The 16,001-nt window shown below is 46.0% G+C and overlaps 1 long non-coding RNA gene across 1 annotated transcript in view; it reads left to right on the plus strand.

Moving 5' to 3' along the window:
• The window catches only part of LOC126100917 (uncharacterized), a 193,000-nt gene that overhangs the window by 98,188 nt on the left and 78,811 nt on the right, over positions 1-16,001 (plus strand). The window contains exon 2 of the long non-coding RNA XR_007522228.1: positions 13,138-13,195. This is a non-coding gene — a long non-coding RNA (uncharacterized LOC126100917). The remainder of the gene's footprint in view (positions 1-13,137; positions 13,196-16,001) is intronic.

The following is a 16,001-nucleotide window of genomic DNA, read 5'->3' on the forward strand; positions in this document are numbered from 1 at the left end:
TAAGGACGTCATACACATCCATGCACGAGGCAGGATTCGAACCTGCGACCCTAGCAGCAGCGCGGTTCCGGACTGAAGCGCCTAGAACAGCTCGGCCACAGCGGCCGGCTCTACTGAAGACTTTGCAGAATTTTACCAGTGACGTTTCTGTGATTGCTATTGTAAGACGTCATACGTAAAGATACCATGTTCATGACCTTAACTAAGCGTAACAAGAAATCAATGTACTTTCAAAACAGCGTATTTTGAGGCATAATACACTCCTGGAAATGGAAAAAAGAACACATTGACACCGGTGTGTCAGACCCACCATACTTGCTCCGGACACTGCGAGAGGGCTGTACAAGCAATGATCACACGCACGGCACAGCGGACACACCAGGAACCGTGGTGTTGGCCGCCGAATGGCGCTAGCTGCGCAGCATTTGTGCACCGCCGCCGTCAGTGTCAGCCAGTTTGCCGTGGCATACGGAGCTCCATCGCAGTCTTTAACACTGGTAGCATGCCGCGACATCGTGGACGTGAACCGTATGTGCAGTTGACGGACTTTGAGCGAGGGCGTATAGTGGGCATGCGGGAGGCCGGGTGGACGTACCGCCGAATTGCTCAACACGTGGGGCGTGAGGTCTCCACAGTACATCGATGTTGTCGCCAGTGGTCGGCGGAAGGTGCACGTGCCCGTCGACCTGGGACCGGACCGCAGCGACGCACGGATGCACGCCAAGACCGTAGGATCCTACGCAGTGCCGTAGGGGACCGCACCGCCACTTCCCAGCAAATTAGGGACACTGTTGCTCCTGGGGTATCGCCGAGGACCATTCGCAACCGTCTCCATGAAGCTTGGCTACGGTCCCGCACACCGTTAGGCCGTCTTCCGCTCACGCCCCAACATCGTGCAGCCCGCCTCCAGTGGTGTCGCGACAGGCGTGAATGGAGGGACGAATGGAGACGTGTCGTCTTCAGCGATGAGAGTCGCTTCTGCCTTGGTGCCAATGATGGTCGTATGCGTGTTTGGCGCCGTGCAGGTGAGCGCCACAATCAGGACTGCATACGACCGAGGCACACAGGGCCAACACCCGGCATCATGGTGTGGGGAGCGATCTCCTACACTGGCCGTACACCACTGGTGATCGTCGAGGAGACACTGAATAGTGCACGGTACATCCAAACCGTCATCGAACCCATCGTTCTACCATTCCTAGACCGGCAAGGGAACTTGCTGTTCCAACAGGACAATGCACGTCCGCATGTATCCCGTGCCACCCAACGTGCTCTAGAAGGTGTAAGTCAACTACCCTGGCCAGCAAGATCTCCGGATCTGTCCCCCATTGAGCATGTTTGGGACTGGATGAAGCGTCGTCTCACGCGGTCTGCACGTCCAGCACGAACGCTGGTCCAACTGAGGCGCCAGGTGGAAATGGCATGGCAAGCCGTTCCACAGGACTACATCCAGCATCTCTACGATCGTCTCCATGGGAGAATAGCAGCCTGCATTGCTGCGAAAGGTGGATATACACTGTACTAGTGCCGACATTGTGCATGCTCTGTTGCCTGTGTCTATGTGCCTGTGGTTCTGTCAGTGTGATCATGTGATGTATCTGACCCCAGGAATGTGTCAATAAAGTTTCCCCTTCCTGGGACAGTGAATTCACGGTGTTCTTATTTCAATTTCCAGGAGTGTATTTTGGCGTGGTGCGTCTGGAAAGGGGTACTATTTGTTGGTAGTTACCCCATAAACATTAACATCAGTTACGTTACCGTTTTGGCTTTATGAGCTAGGAGCACTGGTGTCAAGTCACGTGACAAGTCGCCTCACGAGCTTAAGTAGGTACTGGAATCAAGTTCATGGGTCTCCAAAGGTTGCCCGTGCCTTGACTAGTCTGGCATGCCAATTAATTCGTGAACAAAGAAACGTCCGGTGGAGCCTTATCATTGCGAATTTGACTATCTCTGAGATTCAAATTATGTGTCTTCCACCTAGTGCCTTCCCTTAGCTTCTTATGTGTCTCGCTGTACCGTTTGCTGTTCATGCAGTTCTTACGAAAATCAAGGACAATATCCCAAGAAATGAGCAATGTGATTTATCAAGCCATAGAGAAAAGATGTGATAGACTATTCCATGGACTAATTTTCGCTTTAGAAACGTAAAGATGGGCTCACACTATGTCTGTGGTTAACAGCGAAGATGAATGCCTGTTTGTTCATTTCTAATACTTCAAACCGACTGGAGCATAACTTCACCCTTCTCTCCCACAATTCAGGCCTCATCTGCCAAGACACCCACTTAACAGATACTTTTCGATACCCCAGGGCTTCAACCATTTTTGTTAAGAGGTTTTTATTAAGTCGCCTTAAGCCTGTCTGTACACTCAGTATGAATCGATTGCAAAAATCGGTTCTAAACTAACTTCCCAATGAGCAAGAGACTTGAAATTTTAAACGTAGCTCAAAACGGGATGTCAGTGCTAGATTTACTTCCTCGTCGGCGTGTTGGGTAGGGGTGAAAAACATTGATAACGCCTGGCATAGTGGGTGCTGCACAGAACCCCTGTGTTATACAGGTAGTATCAGAACTCATTCTAAGCAATAAACTGAGGTGACAAAAGTCAAGGGATACCTTCTAATATCGCGTCGGATGGTGCAGCAACTCTATGTGACATGGGCTCAAAAATACGTTGGGTCTCCTGCAGAAATATTGAGCTATGCTGCCTCTAAATCCGTCCATAATTGCGGAAGTGTTGCCAGTGCTGGATTCTGTGCACGAACTGACCTCTCGATTCAATAAATATTCGATGGGATTCAAGGCACGTTATCTGGGTGGCCAAATCATTCGCTCTAAATGTCCAAAATGTTCTTCAAACCAATCGCTAGAAGTTGTGGCCCGGTGACGTAGTGCCTTGCCCTCCATAAAAATTCCATCGTCGTTTAGGAGCATAAAGTCCACGAAGCCGAGCATAACCATTTCTCTTCAATGAGTAGTTCATCTGAATCACAGAACTCAGTCCATTCCACGTAAACAGAGTGTACACCATTATAGAGCCACATTGACAACTTGATTCCATAGCTTCGTGGAGACTGTGCCACATTCCAACCGTACCATCAGCTGTTACACGCTGAAACCGGGAGTCATCTGCCCAGGCCACGGTTTTCCAGCTGTCTATGGTCCAGACTATACGGCCACGAGGCCAGGAGAGGCGCTTCAGACGGTGTCGTGCTGTTAGCAAAGGCACTCGCGTCGGTCGTCTGCTGTCATAGCCCACTAACGCAAATTTTGGCAGCGCTGTCCTAACGGATACGTCCATCGTACGTCGCACATTGATTTCTACTGTTATTCCAAGCAGTCTAACTTCTGTGTTAGACCTAACAACTGCATGCAAACGCCTCTTCTCTCGATCGTTAATTGAAGGCCGTTGGCCACTGCGTTATTCGTAATGAGAGGAAATGCCTGAAATTTTATATCCTCGGCACGCTCTTGGCACAGTGGATCTCGGAACATTGAAGTCCCTATCGATTTCCAAAATGGAATGTCCCATGCTGTAACATTATGTGATTGCCTTATCATTTTAAATCATTCACTAATCGAGCAGTCGCTCGGCAACAGCTACAGTTAGCAAATAATGTTGCGAGAATGTAAAAGATGAACGACCTGTGACGTAACTTGTTTATTGTCGAAGCGCCGTCAGAGATGCAGTGAGTTATTGACTTTGAAAACCGCGGCGCGAAAAACGGACAGAAGAAGAACACTTTTACACATTTTTTTTTTTTTTTTTGAGGTGCGAGATATTCTTGATGAACAGTTACTCATTCTTCTTTTGTCTCCTGTAACTTGTGTCGGACGCGCATGTCTTGCCGCCGTATTATTATTGTTAAAATTAATATTGTTCTAGTGTAAAGTAAATGTGTAATACTAAAAGTGCCTAGCAGTAGATTTATTGTGCGACGTGTATGTGAAAACGTCAAAGGAATTGTTTTCATTAAGAGAAGTGCCAGTCAAAACGGCATCCATGTTAAATCCTTCATTTCAGTGTAAGTTCGTCTATTAATTGCCATAAATTCAGAGTTAAATGGAACTGGTGTATGGACTATTCATTTACTATAGAATCTATGTCTCACTTCTTCATGAAATTATTTAATTTTCTATATGTTTCTGCCAAATAGAGAGTTCACAGTCACGAATTCTTTCGTCGAGTTCGGACGGAAGTTGCATGCGGCGAAATATTTTCTCCGCGCCATATTCTACTGGTAAATGCATGATAAACTACGGTCCCTTAGGAAATTCATGTTGAGCTATCCAACATAATTATATTTTGAATAGGCATTTACTCTCCTCTGCAATGCAACTTCCGACTGATCAGATGATCCAACAACAAACAGCCGCACACAGTCGGAGTTCGCAAATATGTTTCCACCGCTGATTACAGCTATATGTTACAGCACAAAAGTAACATACTGTTATGATTAGCGACTACGAACGGGGACATTTATAACTGTATGTTTATGTATACACATTACGTAAACATACCGTTATAATGCCTCTAGCTTGGAATGTCCCAAGCGTCTAGCTCCAACTACCACTCCGCGTTCAAAGTATGTTAATTCCCACCGTGCGGCCATAAGCGTATCGAAAATCTTTTCACATGAATCACCTGAGTGCAATAGACATCTCCGCCAGTGCACTGCCCATTTTATACCTTGTGTACACGATACTACCGCCACTGTATATGTGCATTACTTTTGTCACCGCAGTGCATATGAGTGAGTAGCCATGACTGAGCAGAGGGTGGAAGAGGAGATGAACAGAGGGAGGTAGAGGAGGAGATATTGAAATGTATGTGACGTACGCATACACGGATGAAACTGAGGGTAGAAAGTATATGTGTAAATAATTATTTAAATAAAAACATTATCTCATCAAAATGTGTAAAATGCACTGAAAACATTCATACACACAAGACTAAAGGGCAGAAGATATTTATTGACATAAAACAAAATTTTAATGTTACACTTTTCAAAATCTAACTAAAAAGTACAAAATAATTCCTACTAGCCCCATACAGATTTCTAACACTATACCGGTAGTCCTAATGATTTACGCTTGCGAATTTGTAATAGCTACGACAATATTTGTAAATATTATAAAGAAAAACGTGGGGCACATGCAACAGATATTAGTCGAAAGGTGCATCAATTATGTATTGTTTTCGCCCTACGATTTTCGTTATAAATGTTACAAGTATTTTCATAGCTACTAAAAATGTGCAATCATAAATTATCAGATCTATCTGTATGAGGTTAGGAATTTGTATGGGATCAAGAGAAATTATTGAGCACTTTGTAGTCCGACATAATAAGTTGTTTTATTAATGTTTAAAGTAATTTTTCTGACAACATGAAAAGCGTTTACTCAGCATTTTCATTTTCCCCAAATTGTATCCCGGTATCTATGAGTCGCGGTATTTCTGTGCATATGCTAGAGGCTAAGCGAGTCCACTCAAACCAGTTTCGATCAACCGATACAAGCTCTGTAGAAATACCTTTGCTTGGTAAGTGTCATAGTTTCGTGCCGTTTGGAGACTGTTTTGATTTCGACCAATAGGATTCGTCCGCGGGAGGTGGGCCGTGCCGTTCTGCTCGTTTGAACGGAATGCACCATTGTATTACTTTTACACTCTCTATTCCTACTTGGTCTGCTGAAGTTCAAGAGATTGTGTTGTGTTCTGTTATCGACAGGAAAGCTGCCTTTCTCTGGCGGATGTCAGTGTAATGTAAACACTACAAAGCATTAAGAATTGGGTGAGATCCTTACGGTTCATATGCTGCGATGAAAGCTAGTTTTTGTGGCGAGGTTAGTGTTGTACTATTTAGTCAAGATCATTTCACTTGTAAGTATAGGGCATGAAGTTGCACACAGTGGACTACGAGCTCATAGTTTGCTAAATCGTAACTGCTTGGGAGCTGTTCACTGCATCTCAGACACATTATTTTGCATCGTGAAATTTAAAGACGTTCCCTCTCCTGAACTAGAAAGATTAGTACTTCAGAGTCAAAATTGTGTGTTGCCAAACCGATATTCCTTCCGTTTGTAAACGTTAATATTGGAACTATAGTCTGAAATATCCCTACTCTGCTGACAAGTTATCTTTTTGTAATTAGAAATAATATATTGCTTGTTAATTCATTCTCTTGGTTTCATTTTGCTACGAATGTTTTTATTCTTTGCATGCAGTCATTTGAATGTGTCACGTTGCCTGGGTGCCATCTTGCTATTTACGTGAGCTAACTGCACAGCTCACATGCACGGCTCTCAGCTACCGTGCAGCTACTGGGAAATATTAATAATAAGTAGCCCCTCTCTTCATGCTACGGATTTTAGATGTTGATAAAGGTAGCTTGACGTGTGCTGCATTGCGAACTGTTGTTTGTGAAATATTGTGCCACTCAATCTCACGTCTTATTACGATGTTTTGTAGCAAGCCGACTGAGGACTGCAGTGCTTACCCTGTTGATTAAACAAACCAAATCTCCCTTTACACAAAGTAGGTGACAGTCTTATTGCACAGGTGGACGCTATGTAGGTCTTAAAGTCTACGGTTCGATAACTAGTGCTGGAATGACCCAGTATAGGTATTTCGTCTCAGTTCGCAATCAAACCACACAACATTCATGCAATTATCCAGTTATTTGGGCTAACAAAGGCCCTTTGAACAATACAAATACATTAGAAAGGAAGTGGGCGTTCTTTGCAAGAAAATTTATCGCTTCCATTTGGGAGTCTGAACAAAATACCGTGATTTCTCAGGCTACATTGCAATTCAATTCAGTCTGTGCAACATGTTCACCGGAGGCATTAGTAAACTGTATGTTATTCGAATTTTTTAGTTTACTTCAGAGCATCTCTCGAACGTTCAATTCACAACCAAATACTTCTATCACAAGTAACTCAGCTCTCCTTTGAACCTGTCAACTTCGTCAGTCACCGCTACTGGAGGTGTATAGCGTATGAAGGGTGTCTGTTCGGGAATCAATCCCATGAGCCCTTTGGAAACAATTTTCCCAGTGGGGATGCTTTTGCTTCACAGAACTCTGCTGCTAGTAGCTTGACATTTGTCTTTCGTGAGGTAAGACATACACTCCTGGAAATTGAAATAAGAACACCGTGAATTCATCGTCCCAGGAAGGGGAAACTTTATTGACACATTCCTGGGGTAAGATACATCACATGATCACAGAACCACAGGCACATAGACACAGGCAACAGAGCATGCACAATGTCGGCACTAGTACAGTGTATATCCATCTTTCGCAGCAATGCAGGCTGCTGTTCTCCCATGGAGACGATCGTAGAGATGCTGGATGTAGTCCTGTGGAACGGCTTTCCATGCCATTTCCACCTGGCGCCTCAGCTGGACCAGCGTTCGTGTTGGACGTGCAGACCGCGTGAGACGACGCTTCATCCAGTCCCAAACATGCTCAATGGGGGACAGATACGGAGATCTTGCTGGCCAGGGTAGTTGACTTACACCTTCTAGAGCACGTTGGGTGGCACGGGATACATGCGGACGTGCATTGTCCTGCTGGAACAGCAAGTTCCCTTGCCGGTCTAGGAATGGTAGAACGATGGGTTCGATGACGGTTTGGATGTACCGTGCACTATTCAGTGTCCCCTCGACGATCACCAGTGGTGTACGGCCAGTGTAGGAGATCGCTCCCGACACCATGATGCCGGGTGTTGGCCCTGTGTACCTCGGTCGTATGCAGTCCTGAGTGTGGCGCTCACCTGCACGGCGCCAAACACGCATACGACCATCATTGGCACCAAGGCAGAAGCGACTCTCATCGCTGAAGACGACACGTCTCCATTCGTCCCTCCATTCACGCCTGTCGCGACACCACTGGAGGCGGGCTGCACGATGTTGGGGCGTGAGCGGAAGACGGCCTAACGGTGTGCGGGACTGTAGCCCAGCTTCATGGAGACGGTTGCGAATGGTCCTCGGCGATACCCCAGGAGCAACAGTGTCCCTAATTTGCTGGGAAGTGGCGGTGCGGTCCCCTACGGCACTGCGTAGGATCCTACGGTCTTGGCGTGCATCCGTGCGTCGCTGCGGTCCGGTCCCAGGTCGACGGGCACGTGCACCTTCCGCCGACCACTGGCGACAACATCGATGTACTGTGGAGACCTCACGCCCCACGTGTTGAGCAATTCGGCGGTACTTCCACCCGGCCTCCCGCATGCCCACTATACGCCCTCGCTCAAAGTCCGTCACCTGCACATACGGTTCACGTCCACGCTGTCGCGGCATGCTACCAGTGTTAAAGACTGCGATGGAGCTCCGTATGCCACGGCAAACTGGCTGACACTGACGGCGGCGGTGCACAAATGCTGCGCAGCTAGCGCCATTCGACGGCCAACACCGCGGTTCCTGGTGTGTCCGCTGTGCCGTGCGTGTGATCATTGCTTGTACAGCCCTCTCGCAGTGTCCGGAGCAAGTATGGTGGGTCTGACACACCGGTGTCAATGTGTTCTTTTTTCCATTTCCAGGAGTGTATGTAGCTGTTACATCGAACCTAACGGTACGTCGATTTACGAGTATTTACGCAATCTCATTAGTTGTATGAATTTATAGTTGATTATACACTTACGTAAAAAATAATACACCTGGAAAGACGACGTCGATTTTGATCCGATTACCTAGGGGAGAGTAGGAGTTTTGATATTTATTTCACCGTCGTCCGCCAGCAGATAGCTCAGTCCTATAGCTACCTGAGCGCCGTCTGTGTTTGCCCTTTAATGGGGAATGTTCACAGCTAGAAGGCCCAGTGTGGTGCAGATGTGTGAAGCAACAGGCATCTATGTCACTGAGACACTAATGTTTCCTACAGCCAACTGTGCAAGTTTGAAAGGGATCGAATTGTGGCCTCCCAGGTGGTAGGGTGGTACTTTTCGAGAACTGCCACGTAACTTGGACGTGCTGTGTCAACTGTGAAACGATGCTGATATCAGTGGTCACGTGAACATTTACGTAGACAAGGTTCCGGATGTCCACGCAGCACAGACGCATTCCAGGATCGTCGTGCTGTAAGGGCAGCAGTGACAGATCGTACAGCTACCACAACACGGATAAGACGGCTTGTGATCCCAGACGTGTCAACACAAAATGTTGCGAACCAGTTATTAGCAGAGGTACGGGTACGCACACCAATAGCCCGCCTTCCACCCATGCCACAGCACCGACGTTCTCGGCCCGACTGGTGCTGTCAGGGGATCACTTGAAAGATGAAATGGGGCACAGTGATCTTAGCGATGAAAGGAGATTCTACCTGCACACAAGTGAAGGTGGTTTGCGCTTACGACATAGCTCTCGTGAGCACTGCCTCGTAGAGTGCATTCGCCCAAGACACACTGTCTCCACTCCACATTACCTCGTTAGTAGACAGTCTTATATCTGTCACTGTTTAATTAGATGGTAAATGATGTCAGTCTGTTGAAAATAAAATGTTAATTACGATGTGACACTAATTTGACAGTTTCGCTCTTACGACACTGTGTTTGCAAAGACTGTGCAGGAATGTGATGCATTGAAAGCGCTCTGAAACACTTACAGTAACTTCCCTCCTCACCATGATCTCCGAACTTGTCTCCAATCCAGCACATGTAGGATCTGCACTGATGTCCAAGGTCAATTTCCGGTCAGTAGTGGCAGATTGATGGGATTAGTGCTGATGCATTCTCCTGATGTAGATCTTAAAGTCTGCGATTCAATACTTACTGATGTAGTGATCCAGTATAACTTTTCCATCTCAGTTCGCCATCAAATCACACAACTTTCATGCAGTTATCCAATTATGAGGGCTAAGCATAAACTCTTTAAACAATAGAAATAAAGTAAAAAGAGAGAGCGCGTCCTTTGCAAGAAAAGAAATCGTTTCCAGTTAGGAGCCTGTGCAAAATACCGCAGTTTCTCAGACAACAAGGTAATATGGAAGTTACATCAATCTAGACGTGTGTACAATACAGCTACTTTAATGTAAATGACAGTCACATTCATGCATGTCATCACCAAAATTGTAATCGCCGAAACAGTCCGTCGTGAATAATTACTTATTATAAGCAGCTATTTGGTGCATATACTTTAATAATCATGTCGTTATTAGACATATACCCTTATGCCGCTGGCGCTAAAGGAGAAAAAAAGCTCAAGATTATTCGTATTCTTCTTGTACTCATTAGCTGTTTATAGTACTCATCTAATTCTTTTTTTTATTTCATACTTTAGCTTTGGGTTATAAGGACCATACAGCCAACAACGGTTATAAAGTGCCAAAGAAACATAACTACAAAAAAGCAGAATAGCACAAAACTACGAACTCTTAAACTACTACACTCTTAAAGTAAATTAAAAGCTCATTTATACAAACATCAGACAGCCGACGGCGATAATGACAGTGACATTGGAGCAGAATTGCAACCAGCAAATTATGACAGACACACATATACTTTGTAGAAAAGACAATACATTAAAGGGCAAACGCCGTACATCACACGATAAGTACAACAACAGCTGAAGAACAGAATCCCAAATAACGTCATAGAACAATGTGAGGATTGTAGCATAGAGACAGATGCACTTAAAATACAAGAAAAATCCAAAATGACAGACACAATACAACCAACGGTATGCATAATAGTGTCAGTAGAACAGTGAAATAAATTGTAGAAGAGAGCAATAATGAAAATGTAATGTACGAATAAAGGCCCGTGCGCAAATTAAAACACAAAATTACGCACCCGATTACGAACCCAGATGATGCTATTTGAAAATGAAGACCTCGGCAACTCAAAAATTAAATTTAGATGCCGGTTGCTTCCAAATAGTCTGTGAGCAAGTTATATTTATCAAAACGGTAGTGTGCAACAGGAACACTGGTAGGGAGGGATAACCTCTCGCAACCAGTTTCTTATATAAGTCTGTGCAGTCGTGTACTTGGAACATGTCAATATGATGTGTTTAAGATCCGCTACCGCCGAACTCTTCAAACTCAGGAGATTCGATGTGCACCGAGACCGAAAGCCATGTGCATTTTATAGAGCTCAGTGCTCTGGATTTTTTTTTTCTAATAATTTCCTTAGCTGGAGATCTTCTTGAGCTACGCCAACACTATCGTAATAAACAAGTATTTAAGTCTCGACGTTCAGAGCCATCTTTGCATTGCATCTAGGAATAAGCTGCAACAATAAATGCGACAAGAACCAGAGCACTTTAACTCCTAATAAAGCAACTGTTCACTAAAAAGCCTTGAAGAAGTGTAAGACAGGAAAGAGAGAGCGACAGAGATACGGAGAAACGGAAGCACTTGAGACTGTAGTATCAGGGAGGATGTGACGAGGCTCAAGAATTTGCCAGGAACCGTCTTCAACCAAGATGTGGCTCGCAGTTCCCCCTAAAAAATTTGGATAATGTAAACCGTCGGATCAGTAATGGCCATTATAGTTACAGGGATCGGTTTTCTTGTAGCGGGGATAATTTGTCTCTGTCAGGTGCAGAGGTGATATGTGTGTTATCCTCAGGTGAACTTGCAAATGCCACCGAAAATGTATAAATGTACACTCCTGGAAATGGAAAAAAGAACACATTGACACCGGTGTGTCAGACCCACCATACTTGCTCCGGACACTGCGAGAGGGCTGTACAAGCAATGATCACACGCACGGCACAGTGGACACACCAGGAACCGCGGTGTTGGCCGTCGAATGGCGCTAGCTGCGCAGCATTTGTGCACCGCCGCCGTCAGTGTCAGCCAGTTTGCCGTGGCATACGGAGCTCCATCGCAGTCTTTAATACTGGTAGCATGCCGCGACAGCGTGGACGTGAACCGTATGTGCAGGTGACGGACTTTGAGCGAGGGCGTATAGTGGGCATGCGGGAGGCCGGGTGGACGTACCGCCGAATTGCTCAACACGTGGGGCGTGAGGTCTCCACAGTACATCGATGTTGTCGCCAGTGGTCGGCGGAAGGTGCACGTGCCCGTCGACCTGGGACCGGACCGCAGCGACGCACGGATGCACGCCAAGACCGTAGGATCCTACGCAGTGCCGTAGGGGACCGCACCGCCACTTCCCAGCAAATTAGGGACACTGTTGCTCCTGGGGTATCGCCGAGGACCATTCGCAACCGTCTCCATGAAGCTGGGCTACGGTCCCGCACACCGTTAGGCCGTCTTCCGCTCACGCCCCAACATCGTGCAGCCCGCCTCCAGTGGTGTCGCGACAGGCGTGAATGGAGGGACGAATGGAGACGTGTCGTCTTCAGCGATGAGAGTCGCTTCTGCCTTGGTGCCAATGATGGTCGTATGCGTGTTTGGCGCCGTGCAGGTGAGCGCCACAATCAGGACTGCATACGACCGAGGCACACAGGGCCAACACCCGGCATCATGGTGTGGGGAGCGATCTCCTACACTGGCCGTACACCACTGGTGGTCGTCGAGGGGACACTGAATAATGCACGGTACATCCAAACCGTCATCGAACCCATCGTTCTACCATTCCTAGACCGGCAAGGGAACTTGCTGTTCCAACAGGACAATGCACGCCCGCATGTATCCCGTGCCACCCAACGTGCTCTAGAAGGTGTAAGTCAACTACCCTGGCCTGCAAGATCTCCGGATCTGTCCCCCATTGAGCATGTTTGGGACTGGATGAAGCGTCGTCTCACGCGGTCTGCACGTCCAGCACGAACGCTGGTCCAACTGAGGCGCCAGGTGGAAATGGCATGGCAAGGCGTTCCACAGGACTATATCCAGCATCTCTACGATCGTCTCCATGGGAGAATAGCAGCCTGCATTGCTGCGAAAGGTGGATATACACTGTACTAGTGCCGACATTGTGCATGCTCTGTTGCCTGTGTCTATGTGCCTGTGGTTCTGTCAGTGTGATCATGTGATGTATCTGACCCCAGGAATGTGTCAATAAAGTTTCCCCTTCCTGGGACAATGAATTCACGGTGTTCTTATTTCAATTTCCAGGAGTGTATTTCATGTACGTTGTGTAGCTGGAATCTGTCAATACGAGAATTTCACATTTTTTATTCGTTATTCGGCTGCTATATAAGCCCGAAATCTTTTAGACAAATTTTGTTTCAGATGTCACCAACCTGTGAAGCAGTTGTAAACGCGGCTGAACATGGAAATCACTTGAACTGTGAGTATCAGGAAATAATAATATTCCATATTAGATATAAGCCACACACTTCACAGTTGTTTGCAAAGTATTTGTGAAAATGCAGATATAGACATCAAACGACACCACTGTAAGCCGGCCGGGGTGGTCGAGCTGTTCTAGGTGCTACAGTCGCAGGTTCGATTCCTGCCTCGGGCATGAATGTGTGTGATGTCCTTAGGTTAATTAGGTTTAAGTAGTTCTAAGTTCTAGGGGACTGATGACCTCAGAAGTTAAGTCCCATAGTGCTCAGAGCAATTTGAACCATTTTTTAAACCACTGTAAACCAACTAGACTGAAACCTTCAATGGGCATCTGAATACAAATGACCTTTCCTTAGGTCCGGACTACAGTCCACATAGAGCAGACAAGCTGTTATTAACATCTCACTTAGGCAGTGAATTGGCATCACTTAATTCCAGTAATATGGACGTAGAGGAATTATGGGCAAAGTTTAAGCAGATTGCAAATCGTGCTCTGGGGAGTTATGTGTCTAGTAAGTGGACAAAGGATGGAAACGGCCCGCCATGGTTTAATAACGAAATTCGGTGAACGCCGAGGAAGCAGAGGCTGTTGTACACTCGGTTTAAAAAGGTATGCGTTAATGACGACAAGCGAAGGTCAGTACAGATTCATGCGTCTGTGAAAAGATCTATGCGCGAAGCATAAAACTTCTACCACAGTCATATCTTAGCAACAGACCCGGCAGAGAACCCGAGGAAATTCTGGTCCTATGTAAAATCGTTAAGCGTGCTTCCTTTCAGTCCCTTGTTGACCAGTCTGGTGTGGCTGTTGAAGATAGCAAAACGAAGTTTTAAATTTTAAGTTCAAGAAATCGTCCACATAGGGGAATCATCCATGCATACCGTCATTTGATCATCAAACAGATTCCCCTATGGACGACATAGTACGAGGATGAATTAAATGAAAACCTTAAATATCTTTTTAAATATTATTTATTGTGCAGCAGTGGTACAAAGCTATATCACTTTTCAACATAATCTCCCCCACGCTCAATGCAAGTCCCCTAGCGCTTACAAAGTGCATAAATTCCTTTAGAAACAAATTCTTTTGGTAGTCGGCGCAACCAATCATGTACCCGTGGCGTACCTCTTCATCAGAACGGAACTTCTTTCCTCCCATTGCGTCTTTGAGTGGCCCAAACATACGGAAATCACTTGGGGCAAGGTCTGGTGAGTATGGTGGATGAGGAAGATCTGTGACAGTTGCAACTGTTGTACGGGCAGTGTGGGGCCTTGCATTGTCATGTTGCAAAAGGACACCTGCTGACAGCAATCCACGTCACTTTGATTTGATTGCAGGCTGCAGATGATTTTTTAGGAGATCTGTGTATGATACACTGCTGACAGTGGTCCCTCTAGGCATTTAATGCTCCAAAATCACGCGTTTTTCGTACCAAAAGAGAGCCAGCACAACCTCCCCTGCTGATGGTTCTGTTCGAAACTTTTTTGGTTTTGGTGATGAGGAATGGCGCCATTCCTTGCTCGCTCTCTTCGTTTGCGGTTGGTGTGAATGAACCCAGGTTTCGTTCCCAGTAACGATTCTTGCATGGAAGCCATCACCTTCTCTTTCAAAGCGCCGAAGAAATTCTTCACAAGCATCAACACGTCGTTCTCTCATTTCAGGAGTCAGCTGCCGTGGCACCTATCTTGAAGACACTTTGTGAAACTGGAGCACATGATGCACAATGACTAATCTGTAAACATGCTACAATGTCATTCAGTGTCATTCGGCGGTTTTCCTTCACTATGGCTTCAAACGCTGCAATGTTCTGTGGAGTGATAATTCGTTGTGCCTGACCTGGACGAGGAGCATCTTCCACTGAATCACACCATTTGCGAACTTCCCACTCCATTCGTTGACTTGCTGCTGTGACAAACATGTATCACCGTACTGAACCTTCATTCGTCGATGTATTTCAACAGGTTTCACACATTCACTACGCAAAAACCGAATAACAGAACTCTGTTCTTCCCTGGTGCAAGTCGCAAGTGGGGCGGCAACCTTTATACTGATAATGCGACGGCATGTGTGCATCTGCACTATGCTGAAACCTACGGGCCATTCTGCACGCTGTTTGTAGCTCGCTTACCAAGTTACAGGATAACGGCTCGAAATTTCGATTTGTTATTATAAATTTAAGATTTTCATTTGACTTACCCTCGTAATAAGTATACCTGGCATAGAGAAACAACTGAAATATTTGAAAGCAAATACATCACCAGGTCCGGGCCGAATAGCAATTCGGTTTTACAAAAAATACTCTACGTCATTGATCGCCTGTCTAGCTTGCATTTACCGTGAATCTCTCACCCAGCACAAAGTCCCATGAGACTGGAAAAAAGCGCATGTGACTCCAGTATATAAGAAAGGTACAAGAACGGACCCGCAAAATTACGGACCAATATCCCTAACTTCTGTTTGCTGCAGAATCCTTGAACATCTTCTCAGTTCCAATATAATAAACTCCCTTGAGACTGGAAAGCTTATGTCCACGAATCAGCATGATTTTAGAAAGCATCCCTCGTGCGAAACTCAGCTTGCCCTTTTGTCACATTACAGACTGCGAACTGTGGATAAAGGACAACAGGTACGTAGATACCACATTTATAGATTTCCGGAAAGCATTTGACACGGTGCCCCATTGGAGGCTATTAACGATGGTATGAGCACATGGAATAGGTTCACACATATGTGAGCGTCTCGAAGACTTCTTAAACAATAGAAGCCAGTATGTTGTTCTCGGCAGCGAGTGTTCATCAGAGAC

Source organism: Schistocerca cancellata, chromosome 9 (genome assembly GCF_023864275.1).
Source record: "Schistocerca cancellata isolate TAMUIC-IGC-003103 chromosome 9, iqSchCanc2.1, whole genome shotgun sequence".
NCBI lineage: Eukaryota > Metazoa > Arthropoda > Insecta > Orthoptera > Acrididae > Schistocerca > Schistocerca cancellata.